The following is a 9,963-nucleotide window of genomic DNA, read 5'->3' as shown; positions in this document are numbered from 1 at the left end:
GATCAATGGACTCCCTCTGCTCACCGTGGTTCCCTCTCGGTTGCGTTCAGTCCAGCAACTCCACAGACCACAGGAGGGCAACTGACGGTAGCTGTCTAACTGATCATCGAGGGCAGTTCCAGGATCTCCTGTAGTACCTCCAGGGCCGATCGGCAGGGCAGAAGCTTGAGGCGTACATCTTCCAGCATCAGGCAAACAGTAGCCCCCATCTTCGAAGAAAGCATGATCACAGGGTACTCTAATGGTCCAAAACTTGCATCTGTACGTGTGCTTAACCTGTTTACGTATGAAGTACACGAGTGAACATGTAGTGGCAATGACCTAACCAATTCATGCATAATGGATGGTTTTCCCCGAGTAGAATGTCACACATTTCAGAGAGAGCAACATACATTGTTATATACAGAACTTATCGAGCGGCAGGCTTGATAAGCAATGTCAAACAGTAACAACAAAAAGATTGATGGAGGCTTGGAGTAAAATCAACCGTTATTGATGTTCTTATTCATCCTTTGTCTTCTAGCTTATTACAATGATCTCATTTCATGGAAGTACGGAGGAGGAGGACCGGGAGAGGATTGCCGCCGCCTCCACCGGTGGACAGATGGCTTTGCACTCATCCATCGTCTTGTAGCAATTATCATTGGTTAGACAGCAGTAGCACTTAGCTTTATCTGGGTTGCATATGGGAATGCTGTGACCCTTGAAACACCCATTAAGACCTTCCTTGTCGAGGGTTGCGCCTCTGCCTAAAGAATTGACAACAGAAATTTATTGTCAAGTTTCATGAGCAATCAACGAAACGCGGGAAGAGCAGGCACAGGAATAACTAAATGAACGATGCAAGAAAGAGATATATGTGTTGCTTACATTGGCCTTGAATGGCGAAGCACACGAGAAGAAGAAGCAGCAGCAACTTGTGGACGCGTTTCGTGCACTCTCCCATCTCTTCGCAGCCGATCGGTCACGACTGCGGATAGTAACTTGTATTAGTATCAAGGATACTTTGTTGCGCATGTGATGGATGAACAACTACACAAGCATCAAGCAGTACAATTCTTTAGATCCAGACCGCATTGGGGAATTTGGGAGCAGCAGCTTTACCGGATGGCTTGTGCGGCGGCCGAGCGGCAAGCGGCCCAGCGGCGAGCGGATTCTCCTCTGCTTGTGCGGTGGCCGAGCGCGAGCTAGCAGCCTGCCGGCGCAGACTGGAAGAAGGCGGCGAGCAATTGGTGAGGAGCGGCGGGGGAGGCGATGGCGGCTGGCCGGAACCGAAATTGGGGATCACTTCGTGGCAAAGTGAGGTGCACCTATATATCGCTGCAGTAGACGCACGCACAGCACCACGTCCGCTTTTCTGGTGGCCGGCCCAGGTAAAGCCTCTTCTCCAGGTTTCTTTATTTTTTCAAAATTGTTTAAAAAATTGCTCAAATTTTCTTTCAAATTTTGTTCAAAAAAGGTTTTCCTCAAAATTAATTTTTCAAAAAAATCAGAAAAATAAATTTGCTCAAATTTTTTTCTTCAGAAAATAAAATATTCATATTTAAAAATGTTCAAAATTTTGAAAAATATTAAAATCAATCGGAACAAGAATAAAGTGAAAAAATAGATAGCAAAAAAAGACAAAACCCAAAGAAAACCGTATGAAAACTAACCAAAATCGAAGAACCCAAAAACTCAAAGAAATCGGCTTGGAAACTTCTAGAAAGTTCCTGAAACCGGAAAAACCGCGAAAGTCAAAAAAAGACGAATGAACGCCTAGCACGCTTGTGGGGCAGAGTGTGGTAACGCACGCTAATGAACCATGTATATGTATAGAAAAAGGAAAAGGCTGGCGATCCCCCCATGGGTGATGGAACCGTTCCATCGTCCACCTTGCTGGCGACGCGCTGCTGTTCGGCGTACTCACATAGATAGGCCCACATGCATTAAAACGACAGCTCGAGCTTGCCCCACTCCCACCGCTTCCTACCTTTATCCTCTCGGTGTTCGTCCCGAGTTAGTTCCCACTGTTTCGTCTCCCAAAGGGCGTATCTACTCTCCCATCCACAGAATGCCGCCCCCGCTGATTCACCATGCGCCGCCGCTGTGGACCTCGCCGGACTCATTTTACCGAAGCATAGGCGCCTTGCATCTTCTCCCTACCCGTCTATTCCTCCGTCTAAATCTCTCTGCGGCGGTGCGTCGTGAAATCGGAGGGGGCCTCCGCGTTCGCTACTTTGACGAGCATCTCCTCGACGCCCTCCAAGTCGATGGTGTTGCCAACCGTCGGTTGCGATGGTGCGAGCGTCGGGCATTACTGTTGCGTGCAGCGACCAGAGGTTCTCCCAGTGGCGGGCGTTGCTGCTACCACAGGCCGATATCGTTGCTCCCAGCGGCCGGAGGTGCTCCCATCGGCAGGCGCTGTTGCTAACACATGCCGTTCGCGTTGCTTCCAGCGGAGGGCTTCCGTGCTCCCAGCGGTGGGCACGCCGTTGCTCCCACAAGCTACAGGACGACGGTGTTGCTCCCAGCGGAGGGCCGCGTTGCTTCCAGCGATGAGTGTTGTTGCTCCCTGCAGTGTGCTGTGGAGACACAATAGGAGGGCGAGCGAGCTGCGAGTAGTGGATTCTTGAGCTACGGAAGGACTGCGGCGGTGCTGCCATGGAAGGGCAGTGGTGCTTCTATGGGAGGGCGACGGAGCTACCATGGGAGATCGGTGGAGCTGCAAAGGTGCTACAGAGGGAGGTTGGTGTTGCTACCATGGGAGGGTGGTGGAGCTGCAACCGAGCATGGGAGGTGCTACAAATGGAGGGTAGCGTTGCTGCTATGGGAGTGAGGAGGAGCTGTGTAGCGAACGTGCTGCCATCTAAAGACGGCAGTGTTGCACGAGGCCAAATGAAGTGCTACTGGCCAGAATCGACAAGGTGCTAGCCAGCGTATTGGTGCTTCAATCAGAGAGGGTGGTATGCTACGAGAGTCGCCGATGCTGGTGCCAACCGGCAAATTAAGGACTCTTCGCCGTAGTTCAGGGTTGTGGTAGTACCGGTCTGGGACGTGTTGTAATATCCCAGGTTTAGAGGCTACAAAATGAGAGAAACATCAAAATGTGCATTGCTTTCATGCATAGAAAATCCGGGAAATTTTTGCGCTTTAAAATAAAACTTACCACAGTAACTGAAGTTTCACTTGACTTGCTGGAATGGAAGTAGATCATCAAGTCAAGCGCTATAAACTTCACTGTGATCTTTGCTAAAACTCTGTTTTGGGTAGAGATGATTTGATATATGGGTTAGATCAAATGGAATTAGTTTTACAACAAACAACACCTTAAGTATGGATCAACTACAAGATCTTATAAAGGATCTCAATATGACATTCCTTACAACAACACATGAATACTTGTTCAACTATAAATCAGAGAACCCAATTAGTTAAGAAACTATTCTTTACATATCATTTCCATGTCTTTTACTAAATAAATATTCCTACCATGAATCACATGGTATATCTTTTCAACTACAATACTTGAATTCATGTCAAGAACATTCATATTAATTCCTTATTAAACCTTACCATTCAAATCTTGTTTCTCCAAACTCATTTCCATTAAACTCTTTCTTTTTCCAAGACAGAATCTTGTACTTTCTTGAAGGCAGTAGAAGATAGATAACAAACCATAGACCTGTAAATACCAACGAAGGTTCTCCCATAATTTTAATTTGGGCCGCAATGCCAAGGTTGCATGCACGCACACAACCATTAAAGTATCAACATCAGTATGTGAGGGAATAAAAACCAACCAGCTTTGTTGACACCGCTGGAGAGCCGAGAGTACGAATTACCATTGTCGAGGACGTAGCAGCCGGGACAAAACCTGCAAGGATAATCCTCCTCGCGGAAACCATGAGAAATCCAAAATTGGTCTGTTGAAGCAAGATCTGAAGGCCCATACCTAGAGAAGTGTAATCTTCCAACACCATCATTGACGCCAGGAAGGAGATCTCATCATCGAACAAAAGGACGAAGATCATTTATTGCGGACGATGTCATCTCCAATGAGGGGAAACCAACAAGAAGATGACTACCAAAACCCTAACATAAACTACTCAAAACACTACTTTTATTGAAAACTCCACCCATAGATTAGGTTCCCCACTCCTGACGTCGGTGAAGCCGGCTGGAGGATGGGAAACCGATCTATGGAGGAGGTTGAAGTGGAGGCGGCTAGGGTTTTTCTCAGAAGCGGCGACTCAGTCTCTTTGGCTGAGTCCCGGGGATCACACGTTTTGATCCCCCATGGACACTCAGTAGTGCCATAGAAAAATCTCGCAATGTGGAATGGTCTATGCGATGCGATGGATCTTGGGAGCGCCTCTATGCCGACATGGTCGGCGGATCGACCGGGTGCTGCACATCCGCGCCCCGCGTCGCTTAGTTGGGTCGTGGCCCAATAAGAGCAGGTATCTTCTCTCTTTTTCGTTTTTCTATTTTTCTGCTCTTTCTGTTCTCTTTTTTGCGTTTTCAAAATTCTAAAAAGTAGTCAAAACTTTTTTTGAAAAACTGTATTTTTTTAATTTAAACAGTTTCAAATTTGAACATATTTTAAATTTGAACTATTTCAAAAAATTGAAAGAAATATTTTTTCATGAACATTTCCCAAATTTTAATTTTTTTCGAATATGAACGATTTTTTAACTCAATTTTTTTTAAAATTGAACTTTTTTTAGTATGAATAAATTTCAAATTTAATTTTTTTTTTTAGATTTGAACAATTTTCAAATTTGAACAATTTTCAGATTTGAACAAAAAGAAAAATAAACAGAAAAAAATAAAAATGAAACAAAAAATAAAAAGAAACAAAAAAAAACAGAAAAGTAAAGGAAAACGAAAGAAAAACGAAAAATGAAACAGAGAACAAAATAAACGCCGAACTTGGTCGACTAGGCCGGCCCATACCGCGCGTGGAGTGTGTGCGACGGGCAATAACAGCCGAACTGGTCGGTGTATAGAAATTGCCATGGATCACTACAGGCCCAGCAAGCGGTGGAAGAAGGAACACAAAATGTAACGAGGAGCAGCCCAAGCCCAACTGAAGGTACGTGGGCTCGGAGTGGCTGCACGGACCGACGTATCCAGCGCAGTTGGCCCGCTAGCTTTGTTCAAATCACGTGTGCAGGCAACTTTTGTTGTCAGATGCTTCACAGAATGTTCTTTCCTTAACCCAGTCATCTGCATCTCAAGCTGCCTAGAAATCTGTGCCCTCGAGGGGTGATCCTCGTGACAACACGTTTCCTCTGTCAGTGTCACTACATAGGAAAGTTCCTGGCTAGCTTAGCTAGAGCAGTAAGGAAAGGCAGAGAGTTGTATATATGTGTTGCCTACAGCTAAAAGCTCAAAGTGCCAAGATGCAAGCTCAAAGTCACAGCTGCAGGGCATTGTTTATTTCTCTCGCGGAAGACCACTGCTAGCTACTGATGAAAAAGCATGGTCAGATTGATGAAGAAACCTTCTTCAGCTAGCCGGTGTGGATGCTGAATTTGACAGGTTGATGCTGAAAAGTAGTGGAGGACTGCTTCGTTGGGAACTCTGGTGTACATATTGAAAATTGTGCTACAAATTAATTACAGTTAGCACTGTGCCGATTCTTTTTCTATCCTTGTCTACTACAAAAAAAAATTGCCAACGTCCCTTTCCCAAAAAAAAAAAGTGTGAATCCATATGTTGCGTGCAGCAAAAGAGCACGTACTTGTGTTTCGAACATATTTCTCCTACAACTTGTGCACCATGGTGAGTCGTGATCTGTATCTGAATCCGGTCTACTAGACAGTGGTGAGTAAACTTTGAGGTCCCAGAAAGCTATAGAGGTCATAGCTCTTTTCTTTCCACCTTCCCATCAACATGGTGCACACGATATTCAGTAAAGTATAGCAGACGAATATAGCAATCAACTAATCTACCCTCCTAGTGACAGTTGTCACCACACCTACAAAATCCACGATGAGGATGGTCATGTCATCGTGGTCATGGTCGTGTGCCCTAGCCTGACAACGAAGCCCCCAACCAGCTAAATCCGGTGGCATCACCAAACTAGAGAAACGAACAAAGGTTTTGTTGATCCGGTGGCAAAATGTCCGTGTTAGCCTACAAAATAAAATAAGTTGCCTCCTTGTGATCAAAGGTTTTGTTGATACGGCCAACTATGTTTAGGCTTTGATGAAATTTTATGTTTGACATGGAACTTAAACAGAGGCTGAGCTACACATAACCCTTTATTTGCAAACACTCAAAATTCATATTTTAATTTTATTCTAGAGATAACTAATGATATACTACAATGGTGTAAAAAATTATTACAAACTACTTCATATATATTCTAGGCTACACAAAAATGACAAATTTTACAATGAATAGTGCATATTTCAAGACTATAAAATTTGTGAGATTTTGTCACTTTCATGTAGCCTAGAATACAAACCAGTTTGCATTGCGATTTTATACCATTGTTTTAATTTTTTGAAACTTTGAAATACGAATTTTGAGTGTTTAAAAATAATAAAAAGCCTAGAAAACGGCACACTCGTTTGATATGTCCCTATCAAGTTCTTTTAGATGAAAGGGTTATATGTCCCTAACAAGTGATACAGGTCTAAACCTACTGATTTTCCTTTTTGGAAAGGTTTGATGGAGGTCAAGCATGAGTTTTTTCTGCGGGGATATTTCAAAGTGGGTAATGGTGAGACCACCCGCTTCTGGGAAGATACCTGGTTAGGAGATACTTCGTTGGCCCATCAATACCCGTCCTTATATAATATTGTCCATCATAAGAAGGTGATTGCCCAAACACCACTGAATATTACATTCCGAAGGTTGTTGACTGGTAGCAAATGGACTTCCAGATGTGCAGAAAATTAATGTCGGTCACCTTGAATAATGAGGATGATCGTTTTGTTTGGAAGTTGACGTCTAATGGGTTGTTTTCTGTCAAATCGATGTATGAAGATCTTATGTGTGACCATATCCCTTTTCTGCGAAAGTATATTTGGAAGGTTAGAGTACCTCTTAAGATTAAGGTTTTCATGTGGTTTATGAGTAATAAGGTACTGTTAACTAAAGATAATCTAGTTAAACGCTATTGGAATGGGTGTACTAAATGCGTTTTCTGTGGGGAACAGGAGACCATTCAACACCTTTTTATTGAATGTCCTTTAGCTAGACTCTTGTGGCGCACGGTAAATTTTACTTACGATCTTCCACCTCCCACCAATATTACTAATATGTTTGGTAATTGGTTAAATGGAGTAGATAGATAATCTAAGGCTTTTATCCGGATTGGGGTTTCTGCCTTTTGGAGAACTAGAAATGATATAATTTTCAATAAAAAACCCTCTTTTCATTTCTTGCAGGTTATTCATATGGTCTCTTGGGTCCTGCTTTGGGCCTTACTCTCCCCGGTGGGGCAGGGGGATGCCATGGTTATTGGATGCACACGGCTCCTGATGGTCGCTCAGGATATCTTGTGCCTGGCTGGTTGGCGATATAGTAGAAGACTATGTTGATTTGTAGTCATAGTATGGGTTGTTTTTTTCGATGGTTGATTGTTGTATCAATCCTCGGTGATGGTTGAGATGTAAACAATACTTTTTGAATCTTTTTCTAATAAAGGGCCGTGTGTATCGTCATGATGCAGAAGCCGGGGTTATATCCCCATTTCGAAAAAAACAAGTGCTACAGGTCTGAGCAGTATGGCTAGTAAGCTGTCATGTCGCCATAACAAGTTGATCAATCTTTTCGGTTTTAGAAAATAATAAAATAGAGTACAAGATGTCAAAATGTCACAACTAAATGAGAAAATATGCCAATATTTTCTTCAATTGTGAGAGAAGTATTCCGTTTAGAAATTTATGTTCGATATGTCCCTAACAAGCTGTCATGACAATCACACCATGCCCATCTTATATTTACTTAATAATTCAGACAATGACCTGAAGTCCCTTTTTTTGTCTGAATCACGTGGAAGCCGTGGCGTTATTGCGGTCCAAGTAGAAGAAAAAAACAGTAGCGTTGTTACGAAATAAAATTGGTGACGTGAGCAACAAAGATGACGCTAGTGTGAACAACCTAGACTTGGTTATGAACTTATGATTACAACTGAAGCATTAAAAATTCGTGCCGACCACCAACTGCATGCGTGCATGTGTAATTACAGTCCCGAGTCAAGGTCGTTCACATTCTGCCACCCCTAGTGGGTCTGCGTATCCGAATCGATTCCATCTGATTGGATTGGTTGAAGAGGATCTTACATAATTACCGCGCTTATTACTGAGTCTCCGTCTGTGATCGAAGAATAAAAATGCATGCCAAGTCTGCTTTAGTTTGGTCTTGCGTGTTGTCTTGCTGGAGGGCACGTTCACAAAATTTGTTTTGGTCTACTAAGAATGGTTGTGGTTGTATTTTTTTGTATATCTTCTCCATGTTTTAAGAATCATAAAGTCAATTAAGCTGGTCTTGAGCACTCCCTCCGTTAGCTATTATAAGATGCTTTAGTTATTTTAATATGGACTAGATATGGACCAAAATAAGTGAATGCACTATAGATGAAAATGCGTCTAGATAAATGCATTATTGAGAAAAATAACATAAAATGTTTTGGGGTACTAAACGGGGAGAGTAAAAAAAATCACGGTACAAAGCACACACCAAAGTAACTAGCTGCAAGGCATTTGTACAAACGAAAGTCATAGCTGCAAACATCCCAGTATCATATCGTATCATGACCTTTAACCATGCAGCCACCTTCCGGAAAGGTGTGATGTGGGCTTCTAGGATAGTTAAGATGGGATATAAGTGGCATGTTGGAAATGTGAAAGGATACGGATGTCGCCTAGAGGGGGTGAATATGCGATTTAAAACTTTTACGAGTGGGCTTAACAAATGCGGAATAAAACTAGTGTTTACTTTGTCAAGCCCAAAGCCTATATATTATGGTTCACCTATGTGCACCAACAATTTATGCTAAGCAATACAAGCAACAATGTGATAGTAAGATATATAACTTCAAGCATGATGGCTATCACAAAGTAAAGTGCATAAGTAAAGAGCTCGGGTATAGCGATAACTGGGGTACGCGGGAGACGATGATTTAACCCGAAGTTCAGACTCTTGCGAGCGCTAATCTCCGTTGGAGAGATGCTGGCTTAGTGCTCCTGAACGCCACAAGAGGCATCACCTTTAGGTGTGGTTTCTCGATGCACACCAACGCTACAAAGGCCTCACCCCAAGATGCGGTAGTCACACCACACACCGAGCGCCACGAAGGCGCCTCACCTTATTCTCCGGTGACTCTTGCCACAAAGGCCTAGGTCACGGTTCCACTAAGGGATTTCCTTCGAGGTGGAAACCGGGCCTTACACAAAACTTGGGGCACGCATCCAAAATTTAATTGGAGGCTCCCAAAAAATCGCCACGAAGACCTCAAATCCGTCTAGGGTTCCAATAACTCAAGAGTAACAACTTTCTTGCCTTCACTTCCACGAATCACCATGGAGAACTCAAAACCGATGCACCAAATGCAATGGCAAGAACACCACAAAGATGCTCAAGTCCTTCTCTCTCAAATTCCAACAAAGCTACAAAAGCTAATGGGGGAATAAGAGAGGAAGAACAAATAAGAGGAGGAACACCAAATTTCTCTAAGATCTAGATCTAGTGGATTTCCCTCACAAAGAGAGAGATTTGATTGGTCAAGATGTAGATCTAGATCTCCTCTCTCTTTTCCTCAAATGGAGGCAAGAATCATGGAGGGATTGAGAGAGAGGAAACTTCTCAAGGGCAACAATGTAGTAGAGAGAGAGTGGAAGAAGCAAGCAGCCCAAGGAGGAAGGAGGGGGTCTTATATACCCCCTCCCAAAGGAATATGACCGTTTGGGACGTCCCGGGCCGGATTATCCGCCCCCCGGGGCTTTGAAAAACGACTAAGGACTT

General features: G+C 43.4%; 1 long non-coding RNA gene across 1 annotated transcript; it reads right to left on the bottom strand.

The window, feature by feature from the left end:
• Positions 1-353: 353 nt before the first annotated feature.
• LOC124651486 lies at positions 354-1,002 on the bottom strand. The gene is made up of 2 exons (XR_006987421.1): positions 871-1,002; positions 354-749 (listed from the first exon to the last, which is right to left on the bottom strand). It is a non-coding gene; the product is annotated as an uncharacterized LOC124651486 (long non-coding RNA).
• Between the last annotated feature and the right edge of the window lie 8,961 nt (positions 1,003-9,963).

Source organism: Lolium rigidum, chromosome 5, assembly GCF_022539505.1.
Source record: "Lolium rigidum isolate FL_2022 chromosome 5, APGP_CSIRO_Lrig_0.1, whole genome shotgun sequence".
NCBI lineage: Eukaryota > Viridiplantae > Streptophyta > Magnoliopsida > Poales > Poaceae > Lolium > Lolium rigidum.
Note: the sequence above shows the minus strand (reverse complement) of the source record. Positions and strands in the feature narration are given on the sequence as shown.